The following is a 22,892-nucleotide window of genomic DNA, read 5'->3' on the forward strand; positions in this document are numbered from 1 at the left end:
GTGTGTGTGTGTGTGTGTGTGTGTGTGTATGGAGCCACGTCTGCAGATGTGAAGGAGATGAGAAGCTCCAGTTATTAGTCAGAAACGCTTTCTCTTTTCCTCTCTCTCTCTTTTTCTCGACTCTTTCTATCTCAGTGCAGCACCTGCTCGAGCAGCAGATGAGATCAGTTCCCGGGCCAAAGGTGAGCCAGGTAGGAGAGTGCGCAGGAGCGAAAGAGGAGCACAGAGGGCTGATAAGAGAAGAGCGGCGAGCAAGCAGTGCACGGGTAAAAGCCAAATAAATAAGAATAAAATTCTATTAAAGCGGTGAATGCATTCAACACTGCTGGCCTGTTCACATACAAAACACTTTCCTCATATACACCTCTATACACAGTTTAACACACCAGACCCTGGATCCCAGAGCCTCTTTGTCAATAAGACATGTTTTCTAGACGACATCACTACAGGACCTGAGCAGTATCTGTAAAAAGCCTTTATGGGGTGAGGGGTCTATATGTGTGTGTTTTGTAGGTCTGCGGCATTAGCTTGTTCGGCTTTGCAGTGGATTTATGGGAGCCCAGGGTCAATGCTTACGGCTTCACGCTGTAGTATTTATGTGAAAGAGCTGAGAATGTGCATGTGAGCAGCCCTTTATCTGTTCACACTTTATCCTCGCATGCAGCCGTCTTTAAAGGGCCAGTTTATTGCTTTTAATTAGTGTTACAACTTCAAAAATAAACTGCAACAAAAAAAAATAAATCCTATCGATTTGGATAGTTTCTTCATTTCAGGCTTTTTTTTTTTTTTTCTTAACCCGAGCCTGAACCAAAAATCACAAAATCTGTCATGATGTCCTAGAACAATTTAAGTCAGAGTCTTGCCAGGACACAGACATGCACCCACCCAAACAGTCTGTTAGACGAGCTTAAACAAAGTGCCATTGCTTCCCTTAAAAGTAAGGAGGTTAAGTCATTTTCCAGACACATTCATTTCTCGAAATTCTTTATTCTACCACAAAAAATATATATATCTATTTCGATAAGGCATCAAACTGACATGCCATACAAAGCATTTTTAAAACGGGATCACGGCTCTGTGTGCGGATAGAGTGGAAAAGAAAAGGAAAATTACAAAGTGGTGTTCAAATAAAAATACAAGACCCTGTATATTTCTATATATACACTCACACACACACACACACACACACACACACACACACACACACACACACAGGCTTTACTCCCTCTTCTCTCCACTCCGCCCCTCTCCTTTCTTCTCTCTCTCTCTCTCTCTCGTCTCTCTGCCCGCCTGAGTTCAAAGCTCTTGCTGATCTTTATTTTTGGGGTCTCTTGAATATTTCAGAGACAGAGCTATATTCCTGAAGCACTTTCACCTCTTAAAGGCAGCAGTGACAGAGGCGAGGTGGCTCCCGCCTTACAGAATTAGCAAGACAAAGACATAAACATGCCTGTTTTAAAACGGTGCCCAGTCAGGGCAGTGTGTTAGAAATATATGTCATGTTTATACTTATTTACCTTTACCTATTAGCTCAGCATTCAGCAAGGTCTACATAGAAGCAGAGGTTGAAAATAAAAAGGAAAAATAAAAATGCTATGATCTGTACAGTAACAGCATGAGCTTCCTCCTGACCCTGGAGCAGACTATGAACAAAAGTAAACTTTGAAGTGATCTCTATATTTGTCCAGATTCCCATGCTAGGACATATACTAGTGCATCAACTACTTTTATGTTAAATAAGAATAAAATATAACCATGGGCACGCACGGTAATAAAGAAATTACAATAAAGTGTTATCTACTGTAGCTACATCATAATATTACATGTGGTTGTTGACTACACCAATAATCTACATCATGACCATTTACAGGTGAAGTGAACAACACTGATCACCAACTACTGTACTGTATACACCAGCAGTTCAGTTCAGCTTTTATTCGTCACATATACATTACATTTACATACATTTACATTTAGGCATTTGGCAGACGCTCTTATCCAGAGCGACTTACAAAAAGTGCTTTAATGTTTACAACATTGGATACATACTTACACTGGGTTAACTAGGTTAATAATTAAGTACCATTAGTCCAACACATCTGAGAAGAGTTTTTTTTTTTTTTTTTTTTTTAAAAACAGCGCATTTACATTACAGCGCAGTAAAATTTTTATATTCTTCACATATCCCAGCTTGATAGTAGAGTGGGGTCAAAGCACAGGGTCAGAGCGCAGGCTCAGAGCGCAGGGTCAGAGTGCAGGGTCAGGCATTATACAACTCCCCTGGAGCATACAGTACAGGGTTAAGGGCCTTGCTTAAGGGCCCAATAGCGACAACCTGGCAAAAACTTAGAGCCTTAACACACTAAGCCACCACTGCCCTCTATTGTCCTGCCAGGACTATGGGCACCCAAGGCTCACCCATACCCAAGCAGACCAAAGGCCTGCCCACAAAGTCTGATCCTGCAGAAAGGCCAATGCAGTACAACAGTCAAAAAAAGTCAATTCTGGCCAGAAAGGCACCAGAACACCCAATACACCACAGCTTGATGTGCATGGGGCCCAGCAGGCAAAGGGACCAGGGCATATTTCCAAATTCACCAAATCAACACACATGAGATGAGCCGGACAAACAAGTCTGATCCATGGAGCCCAACCACCTCCTCTCCAACCTACGGCACCCAAATGATCCGCTGGCAACGTCTTGGTGCCAGACACCACAGCACACCCCAAAGGCCCTGTGTCGCCATGGGCTGAGGGCCCAGAGCCACCCTAGTGGCACCAGAAGAACCAAAAACCTAGGTGGTTTTAATCAGTGTATATTCTTACTTAAACAAGTAGGGTACAATGACAAGGGCCTTAAAGTTGCTAAATGCAAAACCTTTTGATCAGTAGCCCAGAGGCTTAACCATTAAAAAGAAAAAATCAAGAATTACCAAATTTACTTCTTAGCACCACAATTTATTCCAACAGCATTCAACAGCCAACGTTTAGTAAGATAGTAAGTTTATATATATTTAAGTCCAAACAATAAAAGCGAAAGGATTTCACAACACAAACTAATTCAAAAGCTGATATAAGGCTGTACTTACAGTACCAATCCCCAGACCATCACGTTCCTAAACCCTTGCTATGTGCTTATTTACAGTAGCTTGGCTAAACCACTGAGTACCTGCTTTCTTGACTCTCTGCATCATCACACCCATCACCCAGCTGCACAAAAGTTCATTTATTTTTCAACATCCTGGTGCATCTGCCAGAAAAAGCTTTTCTTATCTTGTGATTTCTCTGCGCTGTCTTTCAGCTTTCTCTCCATTGTTGTCTAGTTTACATGCACCAGCAAACACAAGAAACCGGTAATCAAAAGCTAATGGACTGAACCGATCACTCGCAGCATGGCTGAAGAGAGGGTTCTTGTGGCAGCATGGAGCTTGGGTGGGATTACGGCTAATAGGTGGAACAACACAAGCTTAAATGTGTGATTAGTTGATGAAGCCAGGACTAGAACATAGCAGATGATGTCAGGGTGGAGGAAGCAATCTGTTACCAAAAATACTCATATAGGAAGGATAAAAGTAAAACATATTAAAGGATAATGTAATTTTGTCATTGGATGTATTTCTTTAGGAAAGGTGGTAAACCAATGTGTGGTATACCTACTTTTTTATTATATGAATAAACGTACAACTGGAAGTAAGCAAGTGGTTGCATGAAGGATCGCATCTGTTTCCTTACATCAACAGTCGTCATACTCTTATATGGATTATTATAACCATAGAAAAGCCATTAGAGGTGGGGGAAACCAGCCAGCGAGTCCAACAGACAGTCAAAATAACTGTGGAAGTGTTCCCAATTTGCAGAACAGCAAAGCATTCAAGCTGACGTCAGAAAATCGAGAGTATGAATCCAGACAATACTACAGGCAAGCTTCAGACCAGGGATGTGAGGGATGATATACGCTCTCCCTTATCAATCATAGCACCACTAGCCATTTGTGGATATCAGATAGCGCTTTCCTTAGAGTGTGTTACATTGCCTTCTTAAGCAGCATGAGATGAGACGCATGCCAAAAGATGTGAGTGTCTGGCTTCACCTGTCTGGGCCCAAGAATGTTTTTACTCAGCCCTGACTGGTAACTGTGTGCAGCGTGTTGGAACTGTCAGGTGACCGACTGGGGTAGAAATGGGAGATTACTTTTTTTTTTTTTTTTTTTTTTTAAACAGGCAAAGCTTTAATAGACACTCTAGTAATCCTGAAACTTAATTTTTCTGAGGTTTGGAGGCGGTTCCTATTTTTAACACTAAGAAATGCAAACCAGCAAAAGAAGAAGAAACCCAGACACTGAGCATTTTTTATAAAATAATTATAGAAGCTTTGGAGAAGCTTAGGATGGTATTACTGGCACTGAATGAATTTCCTCAGAAAGTATTGCTGCTTGTGTGCTTTTTAAATAAGTTTCTGCATTTAGCTCAAAATTCTGCTTATCATCACAAATTGTTCCGGTATATACATATTTGCTGGTTTACAGTTTCCACCTCCATATAGTAAATAATTTCTTTCAGAGTGGTCTATAAAGTCTTAACAGACTACAGTAAGACTGTTGAACCCATTTTGTCTTGTTATACAGTCAATCATCTTTATGCGGACTCTTCAGTCACTACTACTGTAGGAAATGACTTTTCAGTAACTACAATAATATTAACAGACAGGTTATGTAGGATTGAGGAGTTTATGCAGCTGAGAAATATGACTTGTATAGTCAGACAGACATAATATTAGACCATTGTGTCATCAAAGTAGATCTGCAAGCGCAGATGAGACACGCCCTGTGTTAAGTACAAGAGGTGCAGAACAGAACATAAGTATAATGCTGTTTAAACTACAGTATGCACTCTCGGGTGACAAATAATTTCCCGCAAAACAACTAAATATTTTTTTACTCATATCACCCTGACTAGTTATTAATGCCAGTTTTTTATTATAACTAATTTATCACTATTTCTTTCACAGTGCACTTTTTTCAAGATTTATGCCCAGCCTTAATATCTGTCCTAATATTTACTTTCCTGATGGCATACTATCTATCTATTTATAAAAATCAGATTTTTGTTTTATTAATTACTGAGAAAATGGGTTTTTAATGTTATAACATCTGTGTGAGCACCATATATGGTTCGAAAAAAATGTTATTACATGTGTAAGAATGTATATTAAAATGAAAAGAAAAAAATAAATAAAATTACTATAGAGAATACAATGTGTTGTATAAACATTAAAATAATTGAACACAGACAAGACTCACCCTGGGTACATGCCCATCTTTGGCAAACCCTAATACATATTAATGAGTATGCAAATGCAATGGTCACATGACAAGACATCAAAACAAACAAGATGTCGAAAACCCAAACAAGTGAAGATTTTTCTTGGCAGATTCTATAAAAAGCTTGGCTCTGTGTCTGACATGATGGTTTTTTAGAAGAAAATTATAATAATGGCTCAGGTTACGTGCTCTCAGTGCCATAGAAAGGAGGTTGGGCCTAATTAGCATACTAAAAGCTCATACAAACATCTTATTTTACTTTGGATCCACTTCGTTCCAGTAGTGTGCTAAAGTATGCATCAAAAGTATGATGGTGGTGCAAGTGGCCAATTGACCATTGGCAGGCAGACAATTCAATTCATATACATACACATTCACATTAAATAGTTACTGTTTATTTTTAAATGTCCAGGAACAAATTTAGGTTGCTCTCGCCAGGCTGACTACCTGCATCTTTCTGGACAGCGGGAAAAGAACAGAAAACCTACAGAAAACCTATGGAAAACCAGGAACCTGTTTAATGACCCCCTTCCCACCCTGCCATATAATATTCAAAGTAAAAAATGAAACGAATAAAACCACCACCCAACCAAACAACAAACATCTGCTCAGCTAACTGAGCGACCAGCCAAACCACCATCCCTCCAACCAATCAGGTAACCAACAGTTACCCATACTGTATAAGCAAAGAAACCTTAAACCAACCAACCAACCAACCAGCTTACCAAATTACTAACCAACTAGCCAACTAACAATACAACCAAAGAACCTCCCAACCAACAACCAAAGAACCTCCCAACCAAACACCCAAACGTGTCATCTGTTTTAATAACTCACAGATGTTAATAAGGATGGCTGATAGAGTATGTGTGGCTTAGAGTAATGGTCATTCTAATCTTTTATTTAACCATAAGTTCATGCATATCAAGAAGCCACCAGCATCCAGGGTCCCTATCACATTCTCAGTAGGTCTAGTTGGTAATCTGTCCCGAAATTTGGTTCCCATTTACCTGCAATTCATCAACAGTTCTAGCGCTTAAACCCTCCCCAGTCTAACTGTGAGCAGTGAAGTATATTTGCCATTTAACACCGCAACATAAAGCTCGTAAAAAGGGCAACTTCCTCCATTCAGCGCTTATTAAGGCTACGCCAGCCTGGTCGTCGGCGCTCCAAATCAGGTTTGGAGGTGGCTGGGGCGCACTTCTGAGAGGCGCCAAGCAGCAGAGGGGCTTTATTGGTCTTTAATCAGGTTGGCAGTGCTTTGGGATGATCAATGCTCCCTGTACGCAGCGCACTGAGTGGGTCCTGCAGGGCCTGTCGACAGCCCCTCTCCCACCTAATGTTACATTTAATGAGCCAATTAGCTGACCACGGTGTGGTAAGCATCTTAAATGCTTGTTTACTGCCAATTAATTATTAATTTCTTATGTAAAAGTATGAATGGAATTAAAAGAGCTCAGGGAAGCCATTAGCCCCCCATAGTGGATGCTTATTAGGAGCTAGCATTTCTTTATCTGATGGTAGGAGGAGGGTAATTGCTGGAGGAAGATGAGATATTATAGTTTGCCAAATGTAAGATTTGCAATTTAAATAGCCAGTAACAAGAAGAGCTTTGAAGTGAGGACACATTAGCAACAATGCCCAGTAAGCAGACAGCTTGGACTAAACAATGCATACCCCCGCCCTCTCGCTCTCTCTTTCTCTCCCTCTCTCAACAGGCTATGCAAATTGCTCTTCCAGCCTCTGTGTTCATTTTAATGCCCTTTTGAATAATTTACTCCAGGTTGTTTTCACTGGCTCTGCTCTTAAGGAAATAAAAAAGAATGGGGAAAGAACAAAAGGACAGGAGACAAATAAGTGCTTCATCAGTGGATAAAAACTGGTTGATGAAATCCGTCCTAAATGAGCACATTGATGTGTTTGGGTCATTTCTAGTTCAGGAATTTGAATTCACAAACTGTAACAACAACATGAAAATGCTGGAGCTTGGAGTTTGTTTCGATTGTTTATTGGGTGTACGCTTCAACACGAAGCATGGCACAACCCACATCAGGTATGAAAACTGCTCATGTATGTTTGGGGCTGCATGTTGAGTAATTTTCACGTTACTTCTGGTTCCTACTTTTATGATGCTGAGGAAATTATTGCTGTATGTATTGATGTATATACTGTACATGAAGCTACAAGACTATCATCTCACTATAACAATGACATATCGAATTGAGTCAATGTCAACGCGAACCTGCAATTCGGTCGTGAGTGCCGATCGCGTATTCAGACCGAACCAGAAAACACCTGGAACAAATTGCATCCCCCAAAACTTGCACTGCTGTACTATTGCTGAATCAGCTATCGATTGTATGGGAACATTTCTGCAATTGAGTATGCTGCAACATCCCCGCCCCCACCCCCCCCAAAAAAAAAAAACATCATGTCAGTGAATGCTCGCAGTTGTACTAATGCAATGTGACAAAACATACAGTACTGCTGGAAGCAAGGCGAGAGTTCGCTCGAACGCATTATGCTGGAGCAGCTGAATGGCGAACTGAGCCTGTGAGCTCGGGAGGCTGTGTGTGTGATGTGCAGAGGCCTGTGAAGCCTGCCAATCTGTTTGCAGTGTGAGAAGTGCAACAGGCTGCAGCCCCTCTGTTTCACTGAGCAGCTGTAGAATAATTCATAAGCACGCACGCATTTTCTCTCTCTCATTCTCTCTCTCACACACACACACACACACAAACACACACGTGCGCTGTGGTTCCTGAGACACTTCCACAAAAGATGACCTGCGAATGAAACCTGGTGACAACTTTTCACAGGAATTTCTACAGTAGAAGTAAAAACAAATGTATGCACACTCAAAGACGGTCATACCTCTATATAAGCACACACACATACATACAGACACACACACACAAACTAAAGTCTGTCAGCATAATTCTACAAATAATAACCCAGTCAACCTCAGGGGCCATGTGCACTAGCATATAAGCCTAAATGCACATGTCAAGCACTGTGCCATGGCAACACACACAGACACACACACACACACACACACACAAAAACACTTCCGCCCCTAAAGCAATTTCAGCAAGTGGCAGAACATTTTCGAAATTATACCCTTAGTCTTTTACTCGACTTAATACTAGACACTTGGAGCGTGTTTCTTTTCACTGTCAGGAAAAAAGTGTACTATAACAGTATAAAGTGTAAAGGTATATTTTTGTTCCTACATGTACAATGTACAAAATTACCTTAAAAGCATAACAGTGGGCCATAAAATAAAATTATATACATTACAGTATACTATATTCATTTTCTTGTATTAAATAAGTGAAACCCTGAAACCTCTGTGTGGTATTATTGTTTTCGTATAGTGTTCATAATGAGTATTAAAATGTTATCAATGAAGAAGTGAAAGAAGAAAAATAAAGGCAATACATTAACCAATTAAAAAATTAAACTTAAAAAAATAAGACAGCATTAGAAGTGGCAAAACACATCTTTGCCGCTTGAACTGTTAATCACATCGGTCATGTCAGGCACATGGTTTTGAAACTGACAAACACAGAGGCCACGACTTATTCATGGGGACTGACAGCCACAGAGAACACACCTTCTTCACAGGGACTGATAGGCACACAGGCCACACCTTCTTTACAGGGACTGACAGGCACAGAGACCACACCTTCATCACAGGGACTGACAGACACAGAGACCACACCTTTTTCACAGGGACTGACAGACACAGAGAACACACCTTCATCACAGGGACTGACAGGCACAGAGACCACACCTTCATCACAGGGACTGACAGGCACACAGGCCACACCTTCTTCACAGGGACTGAGGCACAGAGACCACACCTTCTTCACAGGGACTGACAGGCACACAGGCCACACCTTCTTCACAGGGACTGAGGCACAGAGACCACACCTTCACAGGGACTGAGGCACAGAGACCACAACTTCTTCACAGGGACTGACAGGCACACAGGCCACACCTTCTTCACAGGGACTGAGGCACAGAGACCACAACTTCTTCACAGGGACTGACAGGCACACAGGCCACACCTTCTTTATAGGGACTGACAGGCACACAGGCCACACCTTCTTTACAGGGACTGACAGGCACACAGGCCCCACCTTCATCACAGGGACTGACAGGCACACAGGCCCCACCTTCACAGGGACTGACAAGCACAGAGACCACACCTTCTTCACAGGGACTGACAGGCACACAGGCCACACCTTTTTCACAGGGACTGACAGGCACACAGGCCACACCTTCTTTACAGGGACTGACAGGCACACAGGCCACACCTTCTTCACAGGGACTGACAGGCGCACAGGCCACACCTTCATCACAGGGACTGACAGGCACACAGGCCACACCTTCATCACAGGGACTGACAGGCACAGAGACCACACCTTCTTCACAGGGACTGACAGGCACAGAGACCACACCTTCATCACAGGGACTGACAGGCACAGAGACCACACCACCTTCACAGGGACTGACAGGCACAGACACCACACCTTCTTCATGGGGACTTACAGGCACAGGGGCCATGCTTATTTCATGGGGACTGACAGGCACACAGACCAGACTTCTTTACTAAGACTGAGAGGCACTAGGACCACACCTGTTTCACTGGGACTAACAGGGGCAGGGGACACGCTATCCTTACAGGGACTGACAGGCACACAGGCCACACCTTCTTCACAGGGACTGAGGCACAGAGACCACACCTTCTTCACAGGGACTGACAGGCACACAGGCCACACCTTCTTCACAGGGACTGAGGCACAGAGACCACACCTTCACAGGGACTGAGGCACAGAGACCACAACTTCTTCACAGGGACTGACAGGCACACAGGCCACACCTTCTTCACAGGGACTGAGGCACAGAGACCACAACTTCTTCACAGGGACTGACAGGCACACAGGCCACACCTTCTTTATAGGGACTGACAGGCACACAGGCCACACCTTCTTTACAGGGACTGACAGGCACACAGGCCCCACCTTCATCACAGGGACTGACAGGCACACAGGCCCCACCTTCACAGGGACTGACAAGCACAGAGACCACACCTTCTTCACAGGGACTGATAGGCACACAGGCCACACCTTCTTCACAGGGACTGATAGGCACACAGGCCACACCTTCTTCACAGGGACTGACAGGCACACAGGCCACACCTTCTTCACAGGGACTGACAGGCACACAGGCCACACCTTCATCACAGGGACTGACAGGCACAGAGACCACACCTTCATCACAGGGACTGACAGGCACAGAGACCACACCTTCTTCACAGGGACTGACAGGCACAGAGACCACACCTTCATCACAGGGACTGACAGGCACAGAGACCACACCACCTTCACAGGGACTGACAGGCACAGACACCACACCTTCTTCATGGGGACTTACAGGCACAGGGGCCATGCTTATTTCATGGGGACTGACAGGCACACAGACCAGACTTCTTTACTAAGACTGAGAGGCACTAGGACCACACCTGTTTCACTGGGACTAACAGGGGCAGGGGACACGCTATCCTTACAGGGACTGACAGGCACAGAATACACTATAAAAGAAACATATTTGGCTTTAAACTGATATATACTGAGAGCAGGTTCCTCAAGCGAGTAGGTGAATGTTTACTAATGCTCAGTGATATAGTTGTGTAGTAGTCCACAGCTGCAGCTGCTCTTGTCTGCCAGAAGAGCATTTTTGGGTCATTGGGCTATGCCTGACTAATTTCCCCTGCTCGCAGTTTTTCCTCAAAGACTCTGGCTCAGTCCAGTGTCAGGAAGAGAAAGAGAGAGGTGGCGTAATCACTGCTGGAGAAGAAACCACAGCACACTGCCTCCCTGCAGGCTCGCCAACAAGACCAGCCTGTCTAAACCACTGAGCTCACTGAGCCAAGATCAGCCTCGAGACCCCACCTTGCTCTCCTTCTCTCTCTATCATCCACTTCCATCTCCTCTCCGTTTCTTTAGCACTCTCGCTCTCCTTCCCTCTCACGCTCCCTCCCTGTACCTGGGGCTCTTGTTCTTTTATAGCAAATTGAACCTTTCACTCTGAAAAAAATAATTACTCTCTAGAGGGAAGGGGACTGCCACGGAATGCTGATATGACACACAATGTCACCTTGCCACTCAAGAACCGAGTCCAGAGAGACAGAAAAGGGTGAAGAGTAAGACAGGAATGGGAGCATGGTGTTGTTATAAGTAAACAGAGAATACATCGAGGATATGTAGAAGATGTGCTGAGAGAGTCGGGTCAGCAGATATTGTGTAGGTGTGTGGATGTGGTTCGTGTTTGTGGATAAAAAACACTTTGCCTCCTATCCAACTAAACAGCCCAGGACATAGTGTATCCTGACAGTGGGAGAGAGTGTTTGCAGTTATTTGAAGATCTCCCAAACACCAACAGTCATGCAGAAATAGAACACAGTCCAGCACGGTGACGAGCCGTGGTCAGCTACAGGGTCCCTGATATGAGGCTAAGCTCAAGTTTTTTCTCTCACAACTTCGTCCCGTGTCCGTCTGGGTTTCCTTCAGTTTCTCTGTTTTTCTCCCATCTCCCAGGAAAATGCAAAGGTACACTGATCCTTAACTGCCCCATGGTGCCCTGAAATGAAGGGATATCCCACCCAGCATGCTACCCCCCTCAAACACCTTTATCTTTGCATGATACACTCTGGATCCACCATGACTGTACCTAGAATAGTTACCTGGTGCCCTAAGTCTCCTGGCCCCCAGGCTTCAGCCTCGCCGACAACCCTGTATACAGGATAAAGTGGTATAGATGATGAGTGAGTGCGTATACCACATATCGGAGCATAAGGCGTGGTACACCCTGGACAGGGTGCCAGTTCATTAAGAGGCACAAGCACACACATACAGGCAATTTGGAAATACCAGTTAACCTAATCTGACTGGTGGAGGAAACCCAACAAGCATGGGGAGAACATGCAAAGTCTATGGCACAAATCCACAATACAGTCGGGCCTCAAACTCTCTTCTATCAACTGCACCACTGTGATGCACTTGCTAAACTGATATGAGTCAAATTGCTGTTTATTAAAATACCTGAGGCTGTTTATTTCATTTAATGTTGTTGTCTCTCGGTTGCTCCTGCATAGGATTGGCACAGCTTTGGCACAGGTTTTATGCCGGACGCTACCCTTCCATTTTATCCAGGTTTGGGACTGGTGCTGCATCCAGGGGCTGGGAAACAATGCCCCGTTTATTTCATTTAAAAGTTCATGTTATTCTTCCTGTTTACCCAATAAATTTTTCCCACAGAAATAACTGAACGTAATTAGGCAAATAAGTTTTCTTTTTTTGTTGCTCTATATATTTTAACTTGACTTTTAGACAAAGGATTGCCCGTAAGTATTTCGGATGGATAATGGTTCTAGCCCTTGGAGGTGTTGTAAGGATCTACATAGAACTTTTAAACTCCAAACCGAGAACCCAGTGCTAGATATACACACCTCTTGATGGTCCCAGTTCCGTACCTGCTGCTAGTCTAGCACTCCATTAGAAGCAATGTCTTCATTTTAAACAGAGCGAAAAATAGTTTGTACAGAAGTGGTCAGCTACAAGCATTTTACCTTACACACAGACTCACACACACACACACACACTGTCCTGTCCCTATGTCAGGTGCAGCTTGTGAAATGAAGTCTATTTTCATATCTGCGTAGGCAGAATAATGGGCAAATGTTTCTCCAAGGTCATAAATCAGAAGGGGTTCAGAGAAGAGCCAAGTGTGCTCCAAACAACATACTAGCTTTTATTCCTCAGAAAGTACAGAGAGTTCCAGCATGAGTGGGGAATGAATGTTGGAATGCACAGGAAGAACCGTGTAGGTGTGTATTTGTGTGTGTGCGTTTTTCTATAAGATAATGTGTCGGTATGTTCCTATACATAAATAACTCTTGTGTATACATGTGTACTCTGTTTATCGATGTACCGCTGATCGGATATTACTTGAATAGTTGTTTTTTCAGATTGAATTCAATCTCTCAGAATTTTGATATGACTCACACATGTTAACCAGGTTTGCCGACAGAAAGAGTGTTGCTGTAAATCATTTCGGCTCCGTCCAGCTCACGCTTCGTCTCTGACAGCCAGACGGATGATTTATAAACCTGGCTTGCAGGAACACTACCAGCATATTGTGTTACCAGGTATCAACTGGCGAGTTTCATATTTAGATTGAAAACAAGTCCAGCCGGCAGCATCATCCAGATCCTTTCCATCTGGTGGAATACATACACCCGCGATGCATTTTGGAACTACGTCCCCTCAGCCTGGACTTTATCTTCCTCCCCGGTCCTCACACACACACACACCACCTCCATGAAGCTGTCTGTGCTTCTGCCCGAGGCCATGTGCTTTGTATATGTGTGTGTACTCAATAATGCACACCCACCCCCATAGCAAACTATACAGTACCTCAGTGCACATAGATGCTGCACTTGTACTTGTGCGGTGTCTTGTATTCAACCCCCGCTGCTTTTTGGAGTTTTACAACTTGGAATGGACTTCAGTGTCTGTGGTGAATCAACACATAATATAGTGTGTGTGTGTGTGTTTGTTAAATGGAGTCTATCTGTGTGATTTTAATAATAACTGATAATTAAATAGATTTTCTTTTAATACAATTGCAAGACTATACAGTATGTGACCCGTCATACAGTACTGTACCAAGTCAGGTGTTAAGTCACACAGGTTAGTTTTGCCTAGTAGAGTCCAACAGGTGAAATTTATTAAATGTTCAATTTCAGCTAAAATCTGTTGATAGAACCTTTATCGATTAATACTTTATCAACCAGAATTAAAGTTTTAATGATAATCATTGTTTTACAGCAATGTAGCCCTTAAAATCCACAGCATTTTAGCCATTTTTGCATTACTATGTTTTAATAAATAAATAAATGGTAAATATTTTATATAACTCACAAGCTAGTCAATATAAGAAATTACTTTTTTTTTTTTCATTTTAACCCACTACACAAACATAAGCACAAAAAAAAAAAAAATGGTCACACAGGCAAAGAAATATCACAGGTACATATGATCACGCGGGTTTACGGTGAGTTTTAAGTCTTTTCTATGACTAAAAATAATACACGCATTTGCTGAGCTCAACATTTTTGTGACATCATCCCCATCGTCTAGTAGGGATAAAATGTACTTGTTTTAAAAGTAATGATAACTTTGATTTAACCAGACAAAGCCTCCTTGTTGATGCACACCAACAGATCCATGCTGCTCGGGTTTTAAGGGTTAACGAACACTATTTAAGCCCGTTACTCCAGTCATGATAGAAGAACATGCATTTTTTCAATGTAAAACTGTGCTGATGGTTTTCTTATTTTTAAGGACAGCAGGGAAATCCTGGATTCAAAATGAAGCTGAGGTAGACTTAATAAACTGAAAATATACACCCGCAATGAGACGTCACACCCGTTTTAATGTGATGAGTCACATATTTGCTTAATCCATCCATATTGTAACCTCTGTAGTCCAACTAGTAGTAATGTATTTATTCCCATTTGTACAACCGTGGTAGGACCTCCAGTCAACATTCACACACTATGAGCAATTTGGGAACGCCAGTTAGCCTAGCCTAGCAGCTGTAATTCAAACCACAGTTCACGTACTGTACATAAAATGGATTTGAAAAAATATGTCTTGTTTTTTGTAATGTAAGAAGAAATCATTAAACTGTAGTGGATTAAGAAAAACACAAAAACACTTGCTCCTTAGTGTTGTTATAGGAAAACTGTCTCATGGCAACAAAATACAGTATAACACCAGACTTGTGTTGATTATTTTTGACAAACAGCATACCGCTATATTTTACCCGTTACATACTGTATAACACACTTCTCATAAATAGTATGTCTATCTTATATACGTTATGACTGATTTTACGACTTCCAGTGCGGGGTATGTGTGTGTGTACTGTATATAGAGAGATCAGATCGGGGCAGAGGCATATGGAAGCCGTTGCATAACATATAGAGCTGTGAGCAATAGCCAATAGATGGTGTGTAAACATTAGCAGGCCTCATGGCAGTGACGGAGGTGTGAGGTACACACCAGCTGGCCTCCAGACAGAAGATAAACAGCACCATCACACCAGGACAGAGCTGTACTTTATTTATGCAGAAGTGGGCCTGGCTTTCAAAACCCTAATTAATTAATTAGTCTGTTCATTAAGAGCGGTGCACACACACACACACACACACACACACACACACACACACACACACACACTCGCTGCCTTTTTGTGCTCTTATGGCTGATGATGGTGGCTTAATAATGGCTGTTTATATCCACACATAAACATCAGAAAGAAAAAAAAAGGTGATGGACAAGAGCTGGCGGGGGAGAGAGAGATTTATACTCCAGCTGCAGCACGCCTAAGAGGCTTTTTGCAGAATGGACCATAAATTAAGGGCCGGTGCCGGACCTGAGAGAGTGTGAGAGTGAGACAAGGGCCTTCTGGCTTTAAAGGCGTGGGCCGCTTGAGTGCATCTATGTCAAACTTGGAGAAACAAACACAGACGTGCACATATGCTCATTCACATGCATATGCAAAGTGCTCCAAGTCAGTGAGCCAAATGTACACGGACTGAGCCAAGCTCACACAGATGCGATATCAGGTTTGAGCGCACAAAAGAGCGATATTGCAATCACCCACACTTACCCATTCACACCCACATGACATCCCCGAGGACCTGCTATTGTTTTAGCGAGAACCCATGAGACCAGCGGAGGACTGTGTTGGCTATAGTTGTAATAAATAGAAGTCCCCTGGTAGAGGGGGAGGAGGACGAGGAGGAGGAGGACGAGGAGGAGGAGGAAGAGAAGAAACGGACCAAAGAGGACCCTGGCAGAAGGTAGTCAGACACCCCATGATGCATTACAGTCCAATCCAGTGCCCGGTGCCCACCGCTTAGCTGAACTTTGAAAGATATTGCTTATAAAAAAGATGACTCCCGGCGACAGTCGGGTCCTGTAGTTTTATTACACCTCGGGGCTACAACGGCCTGTCTTCGGAGAGATAAGGTTGTACCCTTTTCATTTCCTATCCTCGGGCCGATATTTTAAGCCGGCTTGTTAAGGGGCGGGCGAAAGCGGGCGGCGGAAGCAGTTTGATGCATTGCTTTACAACGGGAGCCGGGCTCATAACGCTCAAAGGACGATCATTACTGACCTTAATAGCCCAGTCTGCATCTGGGCTTGATTGATCGTGCCTAGCAGGTTGTGAAATGCGCCATCTGGAAGGAGGGAAGGTGAGCGCAGAAGGAGGAGAGAGAGAGAGAGAGAGAGAGGAGAAAGAGGGGCAGGCAGGCAGCACGAGCTGAGCGCTGAAGAATAAGTAGAGAACACATTAAAAAACAGTAAGGGACAGAGAAAAAGAAGAAAGAGAGAGAGAGAGAAAGAAAGAAAGAGAGGGATTAAGGATTGATGGTCAGCGTGGGATGATGGGAAACTTAACTGCGCTAAGAGGCCTAGCTAACACCATAAAGGCCATCCCTGACATAAACAACACACTCAGTGTATACAATATTCATTTCGCGTGGCGGCTTGCTAACTCTTGTTTACTCGCTACTGCGTTTTCATGTCGGAGGAAAGCAGCCGGCCGGGGTTAAGCGCCTCTATATCGGGCTCATCTGGGCCGCGGAGCATGGAGAGGGTGTGCGCGGTTTTCTATTTACGGGATAAATCACCGACAGGACACGGCTGCCTGGGCCGAGGTGATCTGAGACAGCGAGAGAAAGAGAGAGGGATCTTTTCCTTTGTGTTTATAATTATCCACCCACTGAATTACATGCCGGCAGCACACTCATTAAAACGATTCCTCGAGAACACACTCTCCCGCTCATCTTATCACACCACTGTCTTACTCATTTCATTATTGCCACACCTGACCTGAATGAATGCTGGGAAATTATACGACTTAAATCAAGAAGGACTAAAAATTAGCCTGAAGTGTTAAAGAGTACATTAAGAGCGTTAAGTACAATAATAGCCTCCTGGAATAGATTTCCGAAAGAGAGAGACAGAGAGAGAGAAAGAGAGAGAGAGAGAGAGGGAGAGAGAGTGTGGAAAATGAAAAAACCCTGAGATCTGTGCTGAGTTTACAGCGCTAAACGGGATCAGGAATGAGGCTAACACAAAAATAACCGTCATGTTCACCTCGTTCTGTGTCTGGACCTGCGAACCGTCTGCTTCTTGTACGTGTGTGTGAGCAGGAGAGTCGTAGAAGCACGGAGAAAAATGATGCTGACTCGACTAGTCAACTCCTAACTCGTTTTTATTGGGGAATAAAACGTCAAGATGAAGACGGAAGGCGTTACCGGGTCAGAAAGCGCACGGCTGAGACGCCGTTAATGCCGAACATATAAATATCTATAAAGAATAAAAGCTACACTAAATACACAGGTTATTATTATTTAATAGCTAATAATATTGCTTTATTAGAGTCAGCACTGAGCGAACACGACATCCAGGACCGGATCTTAGCCTAAAGACCTAAGTTGGATTTTAACCGCTACTTGATTAGTCATTTCTCAGTCTTTATCATTTTATTTCTACTTTTTAGTACTTTTTTGTCTGTGTCTATCATAGTTGTTGTTGTTGTTTTAATTACATTTCCTTTACGCTGAATAAAATGCTGATATCACATTAACGTCACCGCTTTTTTTTTTTTTTTTTTGTCAGAGCATCTTTTAAGCATCTTTGCACACATCACCGGATAGAAAAGCTGACAATCTGTGACTGAACCTACTGAGAAACAAACACCTCAACAAATTACACTACACTGGATCATTAAGTAGAATGAATGCAATAACTAAAGTGGAGAAAATATATGGAGTTAATTGCTTGTCAAAAGTAATTACGCGTAATTGCGTGATCAAAATTATCATTTTACGGACCGGAAAATCGTAAGCGTTTTGGTAAATCTGTTCTTCGATTGTAAGCGTTGTGTCTTGCGCTAACCACCACTCCGAACCTTTTACCTTTCTGCTACAGGACAATGGACAGCTCATCAACATTGTCTCATTGCGATGTCCTGCCATGCACTTTTATGTCTTTTGACCCTTGAGCTATATTTTGGATTTGTTGCTCAGACCTTGATTTATTACTGCTATTCCACCCTGCCTTGACTTTTGCCTGATTTTGGATTTTTTTTTGTGGATACTATTTTGGACTCACTTGATTTGCTGCATGTGTGTGTGTGTGTTTTTTGTTGTTGTAAGAACATGCTTTCACAATTGTCCTGGTGTGCATTTCGACACACATGATTATGGATTTTTAATTCATAAAATTACTGTAAAAGATTTTTTCCCCCTCTAAACAAGACAATAACACAAAACACACGTACAGCGTGACCTGTCATGTTGGACGTGGTTGAATTTTCTCTATGATTATCTAGCCTTAAGTAAAAAAAGGGCCAATTCACCACTAAACATAATGAAAAATCCGGGACCATAAATCTTAGTAATAACAGATATTTTCCCAACTAGGAGTGTTCTGTTAAAAGGTCGAGTCGAAAAAAGACATATAATTTGCTTCCGTCTTTCGGCCTAAGTTGTATGATTTTTCTCAGAAATAGTTATAAAGCTATTAAGATTTAACCATTGGAGAACTGGAGAAAAGAAAAATGCAAGGATCAGTGACCTGAGACAGGCTGCTCATGCCCTCTGACCAGAACGTCTGAGAAATGAACAAAAGTACAATTTCGTTGTCGCAATTACTTTTGATGGTGAAATTAACTCCAAAAGAAAAAGAGCATTTGTTGCAAAACTCAATAGGCAGAGGTTAGTCAAAGAGCTTAGTCTTATCTTCAGCGTTTGACGAGATAGCAGCAGACAGCAACCAGCCTGAGCTGGTGGGAATAGAAGGGCAGGAAAAGGTCCGTAGCCACCCAGACTGGAGTGATGGACAGAACGGAGATTGTGTGGAACCCCAAGAGAAAGAAATGTAGAATTATGAGTCTGCTGAGGATAAAAAATGAAAGAAAAAAAAACCTCACACAAGGCAGGAGGAAAAAGACATACAGTAGTAGTAGTTAGATTTAGGAAGTAACCGTGAACATGTCCACGTCTAACAAATACAAACACAAACACACAGCCCTACCGCTGTCGTGCAGTGTGATGATCCAGTAGGTCACGATTGATCTTGCTTTCCTCTGTTTATTCGTTTGCTCATTGTAGCAGAGGGTCTGAGCTGATGGGCCTTCAAAGACTTACCAGGCTCACACACTCTTTGCCTCACACACATCAAACACAGCAAGGACGGTTGAGTCCTCAGCTTCCCTACTAATGAGCGCGTATCTCGCCAGCAAGGCCGCGGGGCTGAACGAAATCCACAGGCTCTGCGAGCGCTTCTGGATTAGCCGGCGAAACACATGGACAAACATGAACACCAGAGCTGGAGGAGAAGAAATTCCTCATCAAAGCAAGTCACGCAAAAAAGCTGCACATCAGGAGAACTGGAGGGGGAAAAAAGAGTTAGGGAGAAAAGGAGGAAGTGGCTCAAATCGGCAATGATGAAAATTTCCCCCTGCCATGGCTGCCTCGGCTCGCCCGTCTGACCGGCCATGCGTGGCATTGCGCCCGTGTCAGGGTAACCAGGATGCATGATGTGACCTTACTTGTAATGCCAGCCTTAATCTACGCGAGTGGAATAAATGAAGTGGGCTAGTGGCAGATGTGTCAAAGCTCTTTTATAAAGACAAATCCGCCCGAGGCCTCGGCTGGGTCCACGTATTCATAAAAGTCACACACAGAGATGCGGTAACCGGCAGGCACGTGCCTGCCGCGCATCCCACACGCGACGAGAAGCGCTCGCTGCGTCTGTTATGGCGCTGTCATCAGCGTGAGATGTATAAAAAGAATAAGGTAATGAATGAAAGTAAGAGAACGATAGCAGGAGCGGCTGACGAGACGTGGACGGAAAGCCGATACCTCCCCTTAGATACCCCTCATCCCCAGAGACTTACAGTAAGCCATTAACAAGAAAATGTAAATGGTTATGAGGCAATCCCGCATGAATAAGTATGCGAGTGAGGGTTGGAGGGAGGGTGTTAACGGCACGAGGCGTTCTGGAGGACTAGATCGATTCCAGTCAAAATATTTTCCAGTAAACCCGTACGCTGAGTGCGCTTCTCACAGCCACTTCATTCTGGTGATAAAAACAACACAGCATCACGCTGTTCTTTAAGATTGACACATCCAGGAACAGGGTGCATGTGCTAAGAAACAAAAAAGAGAGAGAGAGATACCAAAAGCTGACAGATCTTTCTTACTCCTGATTTCCTCATCACTCCGACACTCGGTTGAGACTGACATCGCGTTGATTTATGCGCCTGCTAAGCATGATCATAATAATGATAATAATTAATCAACCGTTCTTCCTGCACCTCTAGGAGTCTGTGAGTGACCTGAAAAGAAAAAAAAAAAAAAAAAAAGGCACACGGCCTGCTTTTCCCTCCGTCTTGCTGCCAGTCGAGAACGGTGGCAAGTGGAAAAAGCGCCATGCATTATCCTGCCATCACTGGCGCTATTTATATCCTGCCGTCCATCACTGACACTTACTATTCTCCGCCCGCCGTTCAGCGGCTGCCGCGCAATTTCCTTAAAGCTGCCCCATATATCCTCATCCAGCAGCAGCTCCTATGCAAATGCAAAGCGGCGAACACAACGCCGGGGCGACGGAGGGAAACCAACATCATCATTTCTTAGACAGAAGGCCAGTGAGCCAAAGAGCTCTGGACAGAAAGACAGGGGTATTTTTTGGGTGGGACCTACTCCATGTCTCTGCTACCTATGTGAAGAAAGAAAAGAAAAAAAAAGAAAGGAAGGGAAAGGAATATACATTGTCTGAAAATGACAACATTTGAATTCCATCCTCCTCCAAGAGTTATGAATAAAATAAAAAATAATAAAAAAACATTTTTTTCCCTTGTCTTCGATTTCTTGTTATTTGCAGAATCAGGAACCGAATGTTTCTTCTGTAAAGTGCAAAATGTCCCGACCTAACAAATTCCAACAGCATTTAAAGGTGAGGTCAGCGATTTTAAAGTCAGAGGATCTCTTTCGTAATATTTGGTGAAGTTCTCTCCGCATTGTAGCATCAGATAATAAAATATGAGCTTGAAGCGTACCTACAGTATGAATAAAAAAAAAAAAAGGAAATGATGTGACCCGACATCATATAACCAATCAGGATAAGGGGGAATTCCTCTTCTTCGCTTTTAATCACGTTTATTTGCGTTACAATGCGCAAGTTCCTTCTCTTGAGATGTGTTTTAACATAATCTACTTTACAGCACATGCAGCCTAAAAATCCGGTAATACACGAATCGATAGCTCAGTTGGAAAGTAAAACATTCAGGTATACAGTAAAGGCATTACAGGATGCTGATGGATAATGGTAATGTTCTGACAAAATCTAGCTACTTGAATGCATTCGGAAAAATTTGTTTTGGGTTATAACGTTAATGCGGGGTGTGTGTGTATATGAAAGGAGACCGTCTACAAGTAACCCTGTTTAGTATTAATATAAACAGTTCATGTGGAATCTGCAATTGTGATGGATTTATTCTGCGGGCAGAAATTCTTGCATATAAACATACCCATCTTCGGGGGAAACGCTGTACTTGTTTGGGTTTTTAAAACAGCTATCTTCAGCTACCTTCCGCCAAACTCGCTGACTGCACCTTTAAGTCTGTACGTCGTCAGACCATCTTCATGATCTCTCTCATCTCTCTCATGATTTCTCCTTCTCTCTCCTTCCTTCGTTCTCCTTTTTATCATTAGTACCATATATAAATATTTCTTTTTGCTTTGGAGCCTGTCAACCCAGTGTGTGATGAAGGTCATGCTGCTGTTCGTCTATTTTATACAGTATACAGTTATTGATCTCTCCACCTCATACTGTATTTCACCACATGCATACTTTGCATACATAATTTCCCTTCCAGTTACCAGTGTGATGTCAGGAAATTATAACCCTCCCTCAGTGCCTGTAAGTGTCACGATATTTCACGACCTGAAATCTATAAACCCATATACAGTATCTACACATCAACAGCATTACACAAGAGGTTTGGAAAGCCACCCTTTTTTTTTCCCTTTTATTTCCATAGTTTCGAGAGAATGCCTTGTGTGCCATATCAGGGAGCTGCTCGCCAGTGACTTGTGCAAGATTTGGCATCCCACGACAGCAGATGTTGGGCCGCGTCGTGAGGGCGTGAGAGGTGGCACTGAAGACATGGCTCAGTCTTCTACATTAACAATGCTCGGTTTCCTACACTAACCACAGACCAAGCAAGACTTGCATATTGTTACAAAGTGATTTATGTTCCTTGTTTACAGCCTGGCATGTGCATGTGTGTGTGTGTGTGTGAGAGAGAGAGAGAGAGAGAACGCTTGTTTATGGGCTGTCATGGCATGCTGGTTTTGTTGGCGAGGGCACAGGGTTAGTGTGCTTGCTTGCTGTGGCCATTTCGCTGCCAGCAGGAG

At 43.1% G+C, this 22,892-nt stretch overlaps 1 protein-coding gene across 3 annotated transcripts in view; it reads right to left on the minus strand.

Moving 5' to 3' along the window:
- camta1a (calmodulin binding transcription activator 1a) overlaps positions 1-22,892 on the minus strand; it is a 436,555-nt gene that overhangs the window by 127,529 nt on the left and 286,134 nt on the right. The window lies entirely within an intron of this gene.

This window comes from Clarias gariepinus, chromosome 22 (assembly GCF_024256425.1).
Source record: "Clarias gariepinus isolate MV-2021 ecotype Netherlands chromosome 22, CGAR_prim_01v2, whole genome shotgun sequence".
Lineage (NCBI taxonomy): Eukaryota > Metazoa > Chordata > Actinopteri > Siluriformes > Clariidae > Clarias > Clarias gariepinus.